This window comes from Scyliorhinus canicula, chromosome 13 (assembly GCF_902713615.1).
Source record: "Scyliorhinus canicula chromosome 13, sScyCan1.1, whole genome shotgun sequence".
In the NCBI taxonomy this organism is placed as follows: domain Eukaryota; kingdom Metazoa; phylum Chordata; class Chondrichthyes; order Carcharhiniformes; family Scyliorhinidae; genus Scyliorhinus; species Scyliorhinus canicula.
This window is the reverse complement of record NC_052158.1, coordinates 19,408,787-19,426,579: the sequence shown is the minus strand read 5'-3', so window position 1 is coordinate 19,426,579 and position 17,793 is coordinate 19,408,787.

Here is a 17,793-nt window from a genome sequence, read left to right as displayed (position 1 = left end):
ACACGTTTTCCATATGAAATGGTTATCAGGCATTATTGTGGGCCATTGATTTTGTTGTTGGGACTTAATTGTCAAGTCACTGTGGCCACACACTGGTCCACAAGTCATGTTGCCACTAATATAATAACCTGCAGCATGTAACATGTTCAAAGCATAGAAATCTTGGAAACTTTAATCAGGCCAACCTCTGTCGGTGGGGTATCTGGTCAACATCTGAAGGTGGAGGATGGGAAACACCGTTTAGGCCAATAACCATTGGCCAGAACACATGGGAGGATAGAAACAAAATATATTGAATGTGTAAAATGTGCAGAGAGCTATGAATGAAGACCAAAATTGCTATTAACTTATTGCAAACTAAAGCGGAGAGGTGTGTGTGTGTGTCCTCTGCACAACTTACACTCCAGTCTATATTTGTGTTAACAGAAAATGCTTCCCCCTCTGATTTTTTTTTCATTTCTTGTACCTAATTATTTTTTTTTTCGTCAATTGAGGGATAATTTAGCATGACTAATCCACCTAACCTGCACATCTTTGGATTATGAGGCTGAAACCCACACAGGCACGGGGAGAATGTGCAAACTCCTCAGTGACCCGGGGCCTCAGCGTGGTAGGCAGTAGGACTAACCACTGCATCACCGTTCTGCCCCTTCCTTTGCCCGATGAAATGCAAGCAGCCAAATATGAAAAATGAGCATTGGAAACCGTAGCGTATTGCCCTTCTCCAGGGCAATTGGGGATGGGCAATGAATGCCAGCCTAGCCAGTGACGCCTACATACCTGAAATGAATAAACAAAGTTGCTTATGACAATGTGGAGGCAGTAATGATTGTGCAATGTTGCTCGTTCTGGGTGTGAGTGTGCTTAACACTCAATTTGGCTCTGTTTCATTACTTAGCTCTGGAGTCGGCAGGTATCGTTAAGATACCGCCACAAGTTTCAAGGTCAAGTTCAAAGCAATAAAACCATACACCAATTAGTAAGTTCAACCAAATGAGTTTATTATAATACAATTATAATCTACTCATGCACACGCTAAGATGACTAAACTATTCCTACCACTAAATAAACCAATACTTATCTTAAAGGGAACTGCTGGATCAGGGGACAAGGCCTCTTGCTCTGCACTGGTCCGCAGACTTCAGGTTGGTATGGGTTAAAAAAAGGGGTCAGGAGTGTCTATCTCTGGTAGCGATCGTTGTGAGACACTTACTTGCTGGCGGCTGCTGTCCCAAACCTCTCCTCTCTCTTGGTCAAGGGTCTTCTTCGGTAAAAGGCTGGTCGAGAGGGATGGTCCAGAGAGGAGGGCTGATATAGAAGAACAAACTAAGTTTGGGACTTGTCTTTTATAGGTCCTAGGGCTTTGCGCCCTTTTGGGCGGACCCTCTACCTGCTGGGGATCGATTGGGTCTCTGCCCAATCGATTTGTTTGAATCCCCCCAATACTGAGGCTGTCCCTCGGCTACTGGGCGGGCCTTCAGGTGCTTTGTTTTCGAATCCCGCTGGTGCCGGGGTGTCTGGCTTCCCATATAATGTTGCAATCACTTCCCTATTTGTGTCCATTGTCCCTGGGATCGTTCCATTACTATGTTAACTATCCCGGAGATTGCCTCATTAGTATGCGGAATGTTCGTTTCGGTGCTGTCTGCTCTCTTAGCAGACAGAATACACATTGGCTTGGTGCAGCCTGCTTGTGCTGCAAACTTTGTCCATTTTAACCTGCAAGCTTTGCGTTCCTCCATTTTGTATTGAAGGAATGGCCAACTTTGGTGGCTACAACAATCACAACCTTAACCATAGAAAGCATGTTAAAATTTGTACAAAATGTTTCTAATTTTTCCTTTTACAGAAGTTTGATAGAATCTTTGGATCCTCACTGTCTTCAGGTGATGTCCTGGAGGACTGAAGAATAGCCAATGTTGTTCCTCTGTTTAAGAAGAGTAGCAAGGATAATCCACGGAACTACAGGCCGGTGAGCCTTACGTTAGTGGTAGGGAAATTACTGGAGAGAATTCTTCGAGACAGGATCTACTCCCATTTGGAAGCAAATGGACGTATTAGCGAGAGGCAGCATGGTTTTGTGAAGGGGAGGTCATGTCTCACTAACTTGATAAGAGTTTTTCGAAGAGGTCACAAAGATGATTGATGCAGGTAGGGCAATGGATGTTGTCTATATGGACTTCAGTAAGGCCTTTGACAAGGTCCCTCATGGCAGACTGGTACAGAAGGTGAAGTCACATGGGATCAGGAGTGAGCTGGCAAGATGGATACAGAACTGGCTAGGTCATAGAAGGCAGAGAGTAGCAATAGAAGGGTGCTTTTCTGATTGGAAGGCTGTGACTCATGGTGTTCCGCAGGGATCAGCGCTGGGACCTTTGCTGTTTGTAATATATATATAAATGATTTGGAGGAAAATGTAACTGGTCTGATTAGTAAGTTTGCAGATGACACAAAGGTTGGTGGAATTGCGGATAGCGATGAGGACTCAGAGGATACAGCAGGATTTAGATTGTTTGGAGACTTGGAAGGAGTGATGGCAGATGGAGTTTAATCCAGACAAATGTGAGGTAATGCATTTTGGAAGGTCTAATGCAGGTAGGGAATATACAGTGAATGGTAGAACCGTTAAGCGTATTGACAGTCAGAGAGATCTAGGTGTACAGATCTGTACAGTTTCAATTAAAACACCGGATCAAAAGGGGACAAATGTAGGCGGCCATTTACAGCCTGATATAAAATAACCAGTCAAAGAAAGGATATTACTATGGCCTGTGGCTAACTAACTTCAGGAATATGGTCAACAGAATTAATGACTTTGGACTGTGCGTATATGATTTACACGACCTGCAAGTGACCTCTGTGATTTACCACTATGCCCTTGATTTTACGACCAGCATAAGTAGTCAGCAGGATACTGGACAAGAAATGCCTTCAAGGGAACGGCTGACCATGATGAATTAGCTGGATGAAAAGCAACATATGCCCGTGACTTATTCTATGACTTAAAGAATAACCTGCACCTCCCAACCCACCCCTCCCCTTAGCAGCCAATGGTAAACAACTCTTGAAAGTGAAGAACAAACAAACTTCACCTCTTGTGGAACCCCTCAATCGCCCCCGTCAAGGTAAACTAAACCTTCTCAAGATACAGGAACCCCATCAGGTTCCCAAACCGTACTGAGGCACAGGATGGAGAAGCTGATCCCCTCCTCAACAGGACCTGCCTGTGAGCAATCTGCGAGGCCCCGCTCCCGTCTGCAGCTCCGGCCCCCCAAATATGGCCCCCAGGGGATTAGGCTCCAAATCCAAGTGTGAGATAGCTGTGCTGCAAAATGACCCCCAAAATTTCTCCAACTTCAGGCAGGACCAGGACATACGCACATGGTTGGCTGGGCCCCTCCCACAATGCTTGCAATACATTGAAATATATGAAGCGATATACGGCAGGAATATTTTTTATCGTGTGTTAAATAACCGTACACCAATAGTCTAGACAATAGAATTCAAAAAGCCCGAAATAACTGATTTACTTAACGTGGACCTCTTCAATTAGTGCTGGTCAAGTTAAAGCATCGGGATAGGAAATAATCTTAATAATTGAGCAAAAATAATTCACAGAAGAAGGAAGTACCTACCCATTCTAGACCCGGATTGGGGACTGGACTGTTAACATCAGTATCGTCGTCGGTAATAGTTAATTCATAAATCCCATTGTCATTAAATTGTAAATCTTTCAGCAACAATGAGGCACTTTCTGGGGGAAAAATCAACTCGATGCTTGTAATGATCAGGAACAGGCAAGTAGTGGCCGCAACCAAGGAGGTTGTTGTCGCTCATTGACATGCATCTATACTCCACAGCAGCACGGTAGCATTGTGGATAGCACAATCGCCTCACAGCTCCAAGGTCCCAGGTTCGATTCCAGCTTGGGTCACTGTCTGTGCGGAGTCTGCACATCCTCCGTGTGGGTTTCCTCCGGGTGCTCCGGTTTCCTCCCACAGTCCAAAGATGTGCAGGTTAGGTGGATTGGCCATGATAAATTGCCCTTAGTGTCCAAAATTGCCCTTAGTGTTGAGTGGGGTTACTGGGTTATGGGGATAGGGTGGAGGTGTTAACCTTGGGTAGGATGCTCTTGCCAAGAGCCGGGGCAGACTCGATGGGCCAAATGGCCTCCTTCTGCACTGTAAATTCTATTAACTTTAGTCCCAGTTTTGATCCACTTAATCCGGAGGTAACTGTCTGAGTCGGAGACTGTGTAAGAGGCGGATAGGAGCACAGACTGACCAACGGTTCCATTCACACTGTCCTGGTTCACGCTCAGTGTTACAGCGGCTAAAGGTGGAGAGGTTAATGGTTTCAATATAAAGGTAACAATATATAAATAGTAAATATAAATATTATTTAAACTAAAGTGGATAACTGTAGATAATTGAAATAAACATTGGCTGCATTTTTGATGTTTCTACTCCACATGGTGATGGTCCTGGATCAGTAAGGACAATGCTGGGAACATTCTACTCCACATTTCACTGGAACGAGAGAGTTCCCAATAGCAGCAATCCATAGTAACATTGTACTAATATTTGTGAAAGAACTAACTGACATTACATCTATAAATCTTTTCATCACATTTACACACCGACTGGTTGGGGATCTCGGGAAGATGTAAAACCAGGATCGAATGTAGGAACCAGCCGGCGGGAATTATTCTGACCAGTTTTACTTCAGCAAATTGTCATTCGGCTCAATGTGTCCAAGCGCTGGTTGTTTGAAAGAAAGTTTCCCATTAGACCCACTTTCCTACGCTTTCTCCATCGCCTTGCGATTTTTATTCAATGTTTTATGAACGGAATATTATTAAGGGAAAAATAAGTTTTGCCACTTAATGCCTGTAAATATATTTTGTTAAACGATGGCGTTGCTCAAAAATATGCCCTGATGTCTTATCCCAGACAATCCCTCCAACTCTTTCACAATCCGAGCAAATGGAAAAGTTTACATTTTGTACAGGAATAGTAACATTTACCAGTCAGAGCAAATAGATTGCAAGTGAAAAGGTAAACAGCACACACTCTTGAAGTCCCATTTCTTTTCAATGACATTTTATTGCAGATTCTGTTGAACTCTCTCCAGTTGAGTTTGATGAGAGGGAATGTTCAGATCCTGTCAATGTAAGAAGTATCAGCAGTGATGTCAATCCAAACTCTTGTCCGGTAAACAGGATGAGGTAGAGTCACAACACAGAGCAACATTCACCACAAATTTCTGCATTGGCCAACCCCCAATCTATTTCCTGTTATCTGAAAGCGATGCTTGAGACTCTGAAGCCTATTTCCAAGCTGCGATTTGAAGACTTCAGAGAGTGAGATTGTTCTGGGGTCTCCCATCCCACCAACATAAGCTCGGCAGAAGATTGAGTGAAACATGAAAAGTGGTCTCTTTGTCTGAATACACTACCGGCTAAATTTCCTGATGCCGACATTGGGGAATGTGGAGACATTCACCACTTTTGTACCCGAGTTCCTTCGGAAATTCTGACACATGCACATGCGGTAATTGCCCGGGAAGTTTAAACTTCCCACGGGACCTCCCAAGAATGTCTCCAGTACAAACCTCAGAATCAGAGGTTGGGGCCTCTTACGTGACACTTCCCCAGATACTCACCTGAGTTTTCTCTGGCTGTTCATTTCTGGGGTAGGTCAGTGATTAATAGGAGAGCGGAGCTCACCCACCCACCACCAACTGACTACCCACACACTCATCCATCTCTTACCAACTGGACTCATCCATGTTACTATTGCCATTTCCAGTGTCTAGAGACTGAGTGGTCCATCCGGTTTTATTCATTTTCAACTGCAATTTAATACAACTGAGTCATTGCTGAGCTTGCTGAACAATTTCAGGTCAGAGAAAAGCCATTACTGGTGGGCTGGCGGTTCGTGTCGGTGAAATCGGATATGGACAGCAGATTTCCTTTCTTAAGGGCAAGAGTAAACCAGTTGGAGATTTGCAACATTCAATGATAGTTAGTAGCTTTTAATGCCAGGCCTGTGAATTAAATATAGATTCCACTAACTGCCAGAGTGGAAGTTGAATTAGAGACCCGAGAACAATGGTTCTTCAAGCGGGTTTTGTGGAACCCTGGGGTTCTGCGGGGACCCAACCCGAGAAGAGTAGAAGAGTCAAGGCAAGAGGACGTTGAGGGGTGGGGAAGGAGAAAAGAGCCGAGGCTGGAAATGGGGACCCCCGAGAAGGGTTGAGACCTAGGGCCCTGGGCGAGGGGGCCACAGAAGAGCCGAGGCTGAGGGAGGCCCAAGCAGAGGGTGTGGCCGCAAATGGGTGAGAGAGGGTGATGATGAGAGAGAGTGAGGATGAAAATGGGTGAGAGTGGGTGATAGTGAGTGAGAGTGGTGGTAAGAGAGTGACAGTGAGGATGTGAGTGAGGATGGGTAAGGGAGTGGGTGATGGTGAGGGTGAGTGAAGGTGATTGAGGGTGACAGTGGGTGAGGATAGATGAGGGGAAGAGAGATTGGGTGATGGGGAGAGTGTGAGAGTGGGCGAGGATGAGGGATTGTGTGTGAGTGGGTGCTTCCATTACAAATAACACCAAGATAAGACTTGGAAGTATTTCCTGGAACAACAAAACTTCTACAAGTTTGCTGATGACATGACCGTAGTGGGTCGGATCTCAAACAATGATGAGTCAGAGTACAAGGGGGAGATAGAGAACCCAGTGGAGTGGTGTAACGACAACAATCTATCCCTCCCAGCCAGATCTCTTCATGGGGAAGAGGAGGGGGACCCTTGCATCCCTGATCGCCCGCCGTAGAATCCTGCTCAGCTGGCAGTCAGCAGCACCACCCAAAGCTGGACTGGCTGTCCGACCTCTCGGAATCTCTCCAAATGGAGAAAATCAAATTTGCCACCTGGCGGTTGGAAGATGGCTTCCACAGAATGGGGGAGCCATTCACCCAACTGTTCCGGGACCTGTTTGTGGCCAACAAGCAAACAAATAAATAATCAAGTAGCCAAGGCATGGGAAAAGAGAGGTAAGAGAGGGAGGACCCAGGGGAGTGGGGTGTGTGGGGAACAGTGCAAGAGGGGGTAGCCAAACGCAGCTGAAAAGAAAGGGGAGCTGCAGAGAGGGTGGGGAGGGAAGCGGGCAGGGAAGGAAGGACAAAGCCCCCCCCCCCCACGACATGTATAATGTAATTATCTTTCTGTTGCTTCTATGTATGTACACTTCCCCAGTTTTTACTTTCCCACCCCTTGTTTTTTTATTTATGTAGTGTTTTTGTTATCTCTTTTTGGTTCCTCATTGTGTACACCTGTAAATATACCATAAAAAACCCGAGAAAAAACATTTAAAAAAAACAATCTCTCCCTCAATGACAGCAAAGCTAAGGAGATGGCCATTCACTCCAGGAAGCAAAGTGTCGGACACACCCCTGTCAGCATCAGCGGGGCCGAGGTGGAGATGTTTGACAGCTTCAAATTCTTAGGTGTGCAATATCTGTCCTGGTCCACCCACATCGATATTACGACCAAGAAAGCACGACAGTGCCAATACTTCCTCAGGAAACTAAGGAAATTCAGCATATGCACATTGGCTCTTACCTATTGTTACCAATGCATAGAAAGCATCCTATCGGGCTGCATCACAGACTGGTATGGTAACTGCTTGGCCCAAGACCATAAGAAACTACAGTCATGAACACAGCCTAGTCCATCGCGCAAACCCTCCTCCCATCCATTGACTCTGTTTACACCCCCCATGGGAGTGTTCGCAGTCTTAGCCAGGACAGTGGAGGAGGAGGTGGACCCGGACCCTTTGTTGGCGATATTGTGGGTTTCAGAGAAGTTGGAGCTCATGGAAAGGACAAGGCCAATATCGTAGCCTTCACCTCTCTGATTGCACGGCGGCAGATTTTACTTTAGTGGCAGTCGGCATCGCCACCGGGGCTGGCGGCTGTGGTGATCACAAGTTAACTGGATGCAATACAACTGAGCAAACACTAGAGGGGGCACGGGAGAGCCATATAAATAGACGGGGACAGGAAGTGAGGACACACTTCACAGAGGGCAGACCTTGGAGCAACACAGATACACAACACACACGCCAGCTAGGAACACTGAAGGTAACCTTAGGAAACAGCTCTGAAGAGAGAACGAACTCACAATAAAGCATCTTCTCCACATTTGAGACTACGAGCTTTATTAAGACACGAGTAACAACACATGGTACCAGGGTTGGCTTCAGACGCTTACTACAGGACAACTCAGCTGCAGACACAGAAAGAACAAAATGGCATGGAAATCTCCTACTGGACATTTGACTTGGGAAGACATCGCTAATTCGAGGATGTGGTTTGGACACCCAGAGCAGCTAGACCTGACTGGCAATGAAAGAGGTGTCTGGAAAAGGTTTAAACAAATGTTTGATTTGGATTTCGTAGCTAATGAGGTACAAGACGCCTCCGACAACATTAAAATAGCAATTCTCACCGCAGGGCCTGTAAATAGGAAAGTGTATAATGGATTTAAATACTCAAAAGATGAAGACAGAAACAGCTTACAAACGTTACTAAACAAATTTGAAGAGTACTGTGAGAAATTTGAACAGCAAGACATGCTCAGTGTCCTAACTGCACAGAGACTGAGTGATGCAAAACTTAAAAAATCACGAAAAGAGCAAGAAATCGCGAATGAAAAGTACAGATCAAAAAGAAGAAATGACAAGAATTTCTCACAAAGCCAAAACGCTGAAACCCTGTCCAAATCGGGAAGAGAAAATTACTTACGAGTTTTGGAGAGAGAATCCTGGTGGGCAAGAAAAATCCCTGAAATCCGCGAAAAACGCCAACAAATGGCGTTGGAGCACATTTTGCAGTCTCCGGTAAGCAAAGAACTACAAATGGCGTCTGCGCATGCGCCGGAACCGGAAGCCGCGCATGCGCAGTTTAAAAAAGATTGCGGTGCCGATCGTGATGCGCATGCGCAAGCCGCGCATGCGCAGTCAAAAAAAGTCTTGGTCGCGGATCGTCATGCGCATGCGCAAGCCGCGCATGCGCAATGGACACAAAACCGCACAGGGAAGGAAAGCCGATTTGCGCATGCGCAATTCATTCCTACGCGTGACGTCATGACGTCTGAGCATCCCGACCACGCCCACTTAAAAGGGAAATGCCCGAAAATTGAAAATAAGACACTTAAAGTGGTAAACACAAATTTTCTTGCCTCAGAACACAGAAAAACGCCTGAACTTACACCAACAGTTAAAAACAACTTGCACAACACTCTGAAAAAAGCAGTCTGCACCAACCAAAGTGAAGAGAACAAAAAGAATTCCGAAACAACAAAAGATGATTTGTTTTTCGAAGAATACTACTCAGACACAGTTGAGTCAGTCGGATATGCTTCTCACAGCATCAGCGACACGGTCGCAAAGTTCAACACGAATCAACTCGTGGTAGAAGAATCCAACCAGGATGATTTGTTTTTCGAAGAATACTACTCAGACACAGCTGAGTCAGTCGGATATGCTTCTCACAGCATCAGCGACACGGTCGCAAAGTTCAACACGAATCAACTCGTGGTAGAAGAAGCCAACGAAGATGAAATGGGTATCAAAGAATACTACTCAGACATGGAGGAGTTATTTGGACATGCTGATCACAGCATCAGCAACACCGTTGCAAAGCTCAACACGACTCTACTCATGGTAGATAAATCCAACACCATGATGCCATGGCAGCTCGTCGATACATTGGATGACAGCAATACCCTAGACGAAGACGACGCCACACAGAGAGCACAGGAAGACTCCACAGAGCGAGCGATGACAGGCTCCACAGTGCGAGTAATGAAAGACTCCAAAAGGGATGCAAGCCAACACTCCCTGGCGAACACCATGCATGAACAAGACCATGCAGGTAAACCCGCAGTATCTGAGCAACCACAAGCAGACTATGAAAGTCTAACAAGCTCACATGAACAAGAAGAAGACAATGCCCCTCTACCCACTGCATGCGAAGACAGTGACAAGGTGATCACACTCGACGTACAGGATCACAGCGAGACTGACAGTTCTCAGCTTGTCTGTACCGACGCACAGAGCGAGAACAGTAACAAGGTGATCGCACTCGACGTACAGGATCACAGCGAGACTGACAGTTCTCAGCTTGTCTGTACAGAAGCACAGAGTCGGGCCACCCAACAGTCCAGAGCGACGATGCCAAAAGAAACCATGCAGATTCTGACTCCAGAAGAGGAGCACCTGGAGTCCAGAGAGACCAAGCCAGAAGAAACCATGCAGATTTTGACTCCAGAAGAGGAGCACCTGGAGTCCAGTGAGACAACATCAACGGAAATCATGAAGATTTCAACTCCAGAAGCGGAGCACCAAGAGTCCGGAGACACCACGTCAACTGAAATCATGCAGATTTGGACTCCAGAAGAGGAGCGCCAGAAGTCCACAGACATCACGTCAATTGTAATCATGGAGGTTTTTACTCCGGAAGAGGAGCACCAAGAAAGCAAAGATGAGGACTCCAATTCTCCACAAATGATTGAGGTCACCTGCACCGATGCAACATCAGATCATTCGCACCACTCTCGAGACGAAATGCTCAATGACTCAAATTATCCACTCGGGACACGAATAGAGTATAACAAGAAAAACAAAAGTCAAAAGAAGCACAGCAGAAACGGGACAAACAACAGCAAGAACAAAAGCAACATGAAGCGCGACAAGACCAACAACAATAGCAAGAAGCACAGCAGAAACGAGAACGACAACAGAAAGAACAAAAGCAACATGAAGCGCGACAAGACAAACAACAAAGACAGGAACAAAGATAGCGACAACACCAAAGACAGAAACGACAAAAACAGCAGCACGAACGGCAACGAAAACAACAAACTCAGGAACAACGACAGTGCCAACACCAAAGACAGAAACGACAAAAACAGCAACAAGTACGGCAACGAAAACAACAAAAACAGGAACGACAGAAACAACAGCAATGAAACAACGACTTGTACACAATGGTACTACTCGGCACATGAAGGACAATGCCACAGCACACTGCAAAACGATGACAAGACTACAAACATGTCATGGGATGACAACGAATCGCACAAACTCACGTCTGCTCCAGAACGAGCAAACACCAGAGGGAGAGCTATAAATACACCGGGACAGGATGTACAATTTTCTTTAACGATGTACAGAAAATATGTAAAGAGAAAAAGGGGGATGTGGTGATCACAAGTTAACTAGATGCAATACAACTGAGCAAACACTAGAGGGGGCACGGGAGAGCCATATAAATAGACGGGGACAGGAAGTGAGGACACACTTCACAGAGGCCAGACCTTGGAGCAACACAGATACACAACACACACGCCAGCTAGGAACACTGAAGGTAACCTTAGGAAACAGCTCTGAAGAGAGAACGAACTCACAATAAAGCATCTTCTCCACATTTGAGACTACGAGCTTTATTAAGACACGAGTAACAACACAGCGGCTTGGTTGGTGACGTGCACAACTTCCTGCGTTTGGAGAAGATAAAGATGAGTTAAGGGGCTCTGCAGAGGGCTTTGAGAAAAGGTGGGGACTGTTTGTGACTATGTTTGAGGAGCTGTTTGTTGCAGGGGAGGGGGGTGATAGGGGAAAAAATTGTACAGACTATATAGTTGATTTCTGGGAAGTATGTTTCCCAGGGTGTTTATTTGCTGTAATCTGTTTTGATACATGTTTGTAATAAAATACATTATTAAAAAACCTTTTATACCGGTGACAGCCTCGCCAGGTCAAGCATCGGGCAACTTGAAGTTTATTGCCGCACGCTACCACACTTAGAAACATTTCCATAAAATGGCACCCCACATCTGAATGTGCCATCACCATACTGTTACACGATGGAGATATAGGAAATTGAGTTCAGAAATGAAACCCCAATGAATCGGACAATTTAGGGGTTAAGCCGACAGAAAAAAACCCCGCTAGCACAGTCAGAGGGATACGCCCACACATTGTCCCGGTTAGACTTAAACTCATTAGTGGGAATGTACAGGATGCCCCAGATCCATTGTCCTTCGGGACACTCCTGTCTGAACAGCTGGCCAGATTCTCTGAGCCTCCGCAGAGAAATTGCGCTTGGTGCGGGGGTGGAGAATGGGCGTTGACGGCGAAATCCGTCACGGTACCGCTCCCCCGAATCTCTGCTCACCGGAGAATCACCACGAATCGCACTCGCGTGGTTACGCAGTGCTGGTCAGGGCCATTGAAAGAGGCCCATGCGGCGATTCTTTGCTGGTAACTGGCCGAGTTCCCGCCGGCGTAGTTATAACATGGTTCCACCTGGCGGGTGCTCGGAGTGTTGGCTGCGGGTTGAGTCAGCTGCCGCCATTGTGACAGGATCATTCATTGGGTGGGGGGGGGGCCTTCAGGGTGGCCAGCCTCGCCATCTGGCCCTGGGGGGGGGGGGGGGGGGGGGTCGGGGGACATTTTTGGGGGGGGGTCGGTCTGCTGTGTGCGTCTGCCATGTTGCGCGGCGTGTGGACCCCCGGCCGGAAGTGCAGATCCCCGTATCGGCAGCTAGAGCTACCCCCTTCAGGTAAGTGAATGGCTGGGCCAAGGGGCCCTTTGACGCCAGCATCAACACATCGCCGCCATTTCAGAGAATCCCGCTATTCTCCATTGGTTGACGCAGTGGCATGCAGGGAGGGGGGCAACGGTGCATTGGCCCCGGGCATCCATAGGATGGGGGCATCCAATCAGAGAAGGAAAACATTTTTTATTTTTATTTAAAAAAAAAAATTTTTTTTAATTTAGATTACCCAATTATTTTTTTCAATTAAGGGGCAATTTAGCGTGGCCAATCCACCTACTCTGCATATTTTTTGGGTTGTGGGGGCGAAACCCACGCAGACACGGGGAGAATGTGCAAACTCCACACGGACAATGATCCAGAGCCGGGATCGAACCTGGGACCTCAGTTCCGTGAGGCGGTTGTGCTAACCACTAGGCCACCGTGCTGCCCCAGAGAAGGAAATAAGATAGTAATTTTTAAATTTCAGTGGCGATAAATCAATTTTTGGAGGCTAACCACACTGCAGAGGCAGTTGTTAGCCCTTTATTCCTTTAACATGGTGTACCCTTTCTGTCTAGAGAAAATGGTGCTTCTCCCCATCCCCCCACACGCATGCGCATGATGTACGTGGTGCAACAAGCAGACATAGAACATAGAACATAGAATAGTACAGCACAGAACAGGCCCTTCCGTGGCTGTTCGTTCCTGCGTTTCCTCGAGTCATAACTCGTCTTTTCTTCAGCTTTTTGTGCATCTAGATTAGTTCTTTTACCTACTCAGGCCAGTGAATAGTTCTAGAACAGGTGCAACTACGTTTTTTATAGGTTTTTTGGTGATATTTAATGAAATATTTACGTGGGATGTAGTAAGAGTGAAGCCTGGATGATCAGAGGACTGCTATGGCATTTAATCTCGGAATAGGAGACATTTATTCCTTAACATGCTAATATTCGAAATACAGATACCACTAATTTGCAAGACTATGATATAAATTGCACAAAATTATCAGTGGAGAATCAGTGTGAAATAATTTGATACGAAGGAACAAAGAAATGAAATATGGTTTATCCGTCTGCAACTGACCGATTGTTTACCATTTTCTTCCAATTTTCTCATGCGTCTTACGGTTTTTGAGATAGAAAATGAAATGTTACGAGTATTTCGTGTACAACCGAGTGGAGCACAGAACAGGAAAAAAAATAGGGCCAGAGTCGAAGAAGAGTCCCATCAAAGAAGGGCATTAGATGTATGGATAAAAAGAAGTAAAGAGGAAGTAGGAGAACCTGGAGAAGTAAAAGATGATGTGGGTGCAGAGCAGGATTTTTCTGATACGTATTCAGCTCGGTCAGAACATAATACTCTCTCTCCTCAGTCTCGTTGTCAGGATGATGATCCATGTGAAGAAAATAAAGAAGATTTTAGCATATTTTTGCAAAGAAGCGATTTTGGCTGTTTGAAGAAACCGATTCCAGATCATTTGAAGATGACAATATTACAACATGGCCCTGAAAGATATCAGAATAAAAGTGGTCCATTTGCTGAGAAGGATGGGAGATCATTTTCCAAACAGTGGTTTGATAAAGTTTCCACAAACGGAGAAATTGTGGAGAGAAAATGGTTGTTATACTCTCCATATCGGAAAGCATGCTACTGTTTTGTTTGCTTTTTGTTTTCAAAGGAGCATTTGTCGTCTGTGTCAAACTTTGGAAAGGAAGACGGTTTCTCCACTTGGAGAAAATTAAATCCAACAATACCTGACCATGAGAAAAGCCCTTCTCATAGAGCTCACATGAGGGAATACCTGAACCTCGTAGTTCGACTCCATCATTCAACTACGATAGATGCTGAACTTCAACAGCAAATGTCTGCTGAAAAGAAAAGATGGAAAGCTATAACTGAACGGATTGTCGAGGTTATATCCTTTCTGGCAAAACAGAATCTGGCCTATCGTGGACATCGAGGAGAAGGAATATCTGGGTTATCAGAGCCAGGGGAGACAGTCAGTGAAAATACAGGAAACTTTCTAGCAACAATCAGACTTTTAGCCAAATATGATGACATCTTAGCAAAACACTTGCAGAGAGGGAAAGAGAAACCAAAAAGTGTCACCTACTTGTCCAACAGAATTCAAAACAAAATAATCAATCTTCTTGGTGAAACTGTCAAGAAAAATATAATTTCCGAAATTAAGGACGCAAAATATTTTAGCATAATGCTGGATTCAACTCCAGATATTGCCCATGAAGATCAGGTTTCTGAAATTCTGCGTTACGTTCATATTGATGAAAACAGAAAAGTAGAAATAAAGGAGACATTTCTGGGATTTTTTCAAGTCAACAAGAAAGATGCAGTCAGCCTGGTAAATAAAATTCAGGAAAAATTGGAAGAAGACAAAATTTGCATGAATGACTGTCGTGGTCAAGCATATGATAACGCAGCAGTTATGGCTGGAGTGAGAGGAGGTGTTCAACAAAAAATTCTTGAAGTTAACCCAAAAGCTGTGTTTGTGAACTGCGAGAACCACAGCCTCAATTTGGCCTGTGTCCATGCAAGTGAGGTGCAACCTGTTGTTGTTACATTTTTTGGCATTCTAGAAAAACTCTTTACTTTTTTTTCTTCATCTACTTCTCGTTGGGAAGTGTTAAAATCATTTGTCACTCGGACTGTGAAAAGACAGTGTGATACAAGATGGAGTTCCAGCCATGATGCTGTGCAAGTAATCCATGAAGAGTGTGGCAACGTTATTGCAAGCCTTCAACACCTGCTGGAAGGAGAATTTTCAACGGAAACTAAATCTGATGCAGGATCGCTACTGAACTCTATTCAACAGTTCCCGTTTATAGCTTTATTAAATTTTTGGTACTCAGTTTTATCATCAGTGGAGAAAGTCTCAAAACGTTTGCAGGATCCGAAAATGGGGTTCCATGAAGCTTCTTGTGATCTGAGAGGACTTATTCATATCTTGAATTTGAAGAATGATGAAATTATCCACAATGCAATAGATTTAGCCAATGAATATTGTGAAAATTGGGGAATACCAATTGCACGAACAAGGAGAAGAAGAATAATGCCTGGAGAGTCAGCAAGAGATAGTGGACTGACGGCACAAGAAGAAATGAATAGAGTAATGGTAGAGATTGTGAACAGATTAAAAACTGAAATTGAAGACCGCAGTGTCCGTCTTCAAAGACTCAGTGACCGATTTTCTTTTCTTCTGAACTTAAATTCAGTAGTGATTGAAGATTGAAGATGAACAAGAAAGAGAGAAATTAAAAAAGGAATGTTCAGACTTTGCAAATTATTATGACAATGATGTGGTTGCAATTCAGTTATATGACAAAATTATTGATTTTGTGATGCTCCTTCGAGCTGGAGGGAATAGAGTTCCCCCTGATCCTAAAGATGCTCTGGAGTCTTTACTGCAGTATGGGAGGGATGTCTTTCCGACGCTGTGTGCTTCATACAGATTACTGCTTACAATCGCATTTTCAGTCGCAAGCTGTGAAAGGTCATTTTCAAAACTGAAATTAATAAAAACATATCTGAGGTCTTCTATGTCACAGGAGCGACTGACCAACCTGGCTTTAATAAGCATTGAAAAAGAATTTCTCACAGCTGATGTAAAAAGTGAAGTAGTTCAGGTGTTTTGTGACAGGAGGTATCATTTGGGGGAAAGAACTTAATAAATTTGATTGATTTATATTAAAATCGAATAAAGCGTTTATTTCATGTTTAATCTGTGTTTATATATTCAAAATGTTTTCCTTTCTCATAATATTTCTCAGTATATTAGGCCTTATACTTGAGTCTTTGGGGCATACAATCAAGATTTGCCCCGGGCATCACCAGACCTCTGCAGCCACTGGGTTGACGCCAGAATCGGGACACGCAATTGGGCAGAGAATCGGTTTTGGCGCCAAACTCGTGGAGGGCACCGGTTTCGCTGTTCAAACGTTCATTTCCTGGTGTAATGAGTCATGCACAGTATAAATATTTGATGCAGAAGGTTTGCAAAAGTCGCGTGACAGTGGCTGCATGAGGCCGGGTGCATTGCGACTCTGCGGAGGGTGAGTAGCTTTATATTCAAACAGGAACAGAGTTGGCAAAGGCTGGCCCGGTCTGCAGCCCCGTGCAGTCGGTTCGAGCCGCGGTAACCGGCCGCCTTTCCGGGTTTAATAGGATTGAAGTTACCGGATAGAATGGACATGTGTAACCCCAGTGGCGTGCAGAGGTCTGGTGATGCCCGGGGCAAATCTTGATTGTACGCCCCAAAGACTCATGGCTGTACCTACACCTCAGGAATTGCAGCGGTTCAGGGCAACTGCCCACCACCTTTTCAAAGCCAACAGATGCTGACCATATCCTGCAAATGACTTCAATAAAGTCCTTATTTGCTTTCTTAATTTCCTCTTTGATGTTATCCCTCCTCTTTCGAGTCTCTGGGTAACCTGGGCAGCTCCACATCGCGGAATTGCTGCATTTTTGTAATGAATAAACCAACCACACGTTTTGAAAAATAAATGTACAGCGGACTGCAACTTTGCAGCGAACAGCTCCTTAAAAAGGCGTGGAATAAATATTTAACCGCCTTTGTACTTGCAGGTTTCAGTGTTCCCTGTTTCGCGTCATCGGTTCAAGGTGCCATCTGGCACTGTGTCAAACTCATTCACATAGAAACGTGGGGAATCCATTAACAGTATTTGAAATGAATTACTTTTGTCAGTGTTGATGATGGAATCGGTGTTCATGTTTTACTGAAACCTCTTGTTTAGTGTTTACAGGTGGGGTTAACCGATGGTACTGACAGATTTGTGATAAATTAATAACACAACAATTACACTTTCCGTTTAAGATACTTTGTAAAGATTTCATTGGCGAGTTCCAGCCCAGCACCGAACCCGTCTTTGTGAACAAGGGAGAGATGTTTAAAACTCGCAGCTTGGTTTTCATTGGTGTCCAAGGGTGAAACTTTCATTCACATAGTTTCAGACCCAGCAGAGAAAATGCAGCCGAGCCAAAGATTCAGGAGAGAGAGAGGACGGGGTGTATAAACTCATCCACTTCCTCAAGCTAATACCTGGCTGGATCTGTCGCTTCGAAACATTCTGAATGGCTTAATCCAACCTCCGGACTGCTCCCAACGTTGATAGATTTTGTCAGCTCAATTTCAAAGTAACTTCCAGATCTCCATATT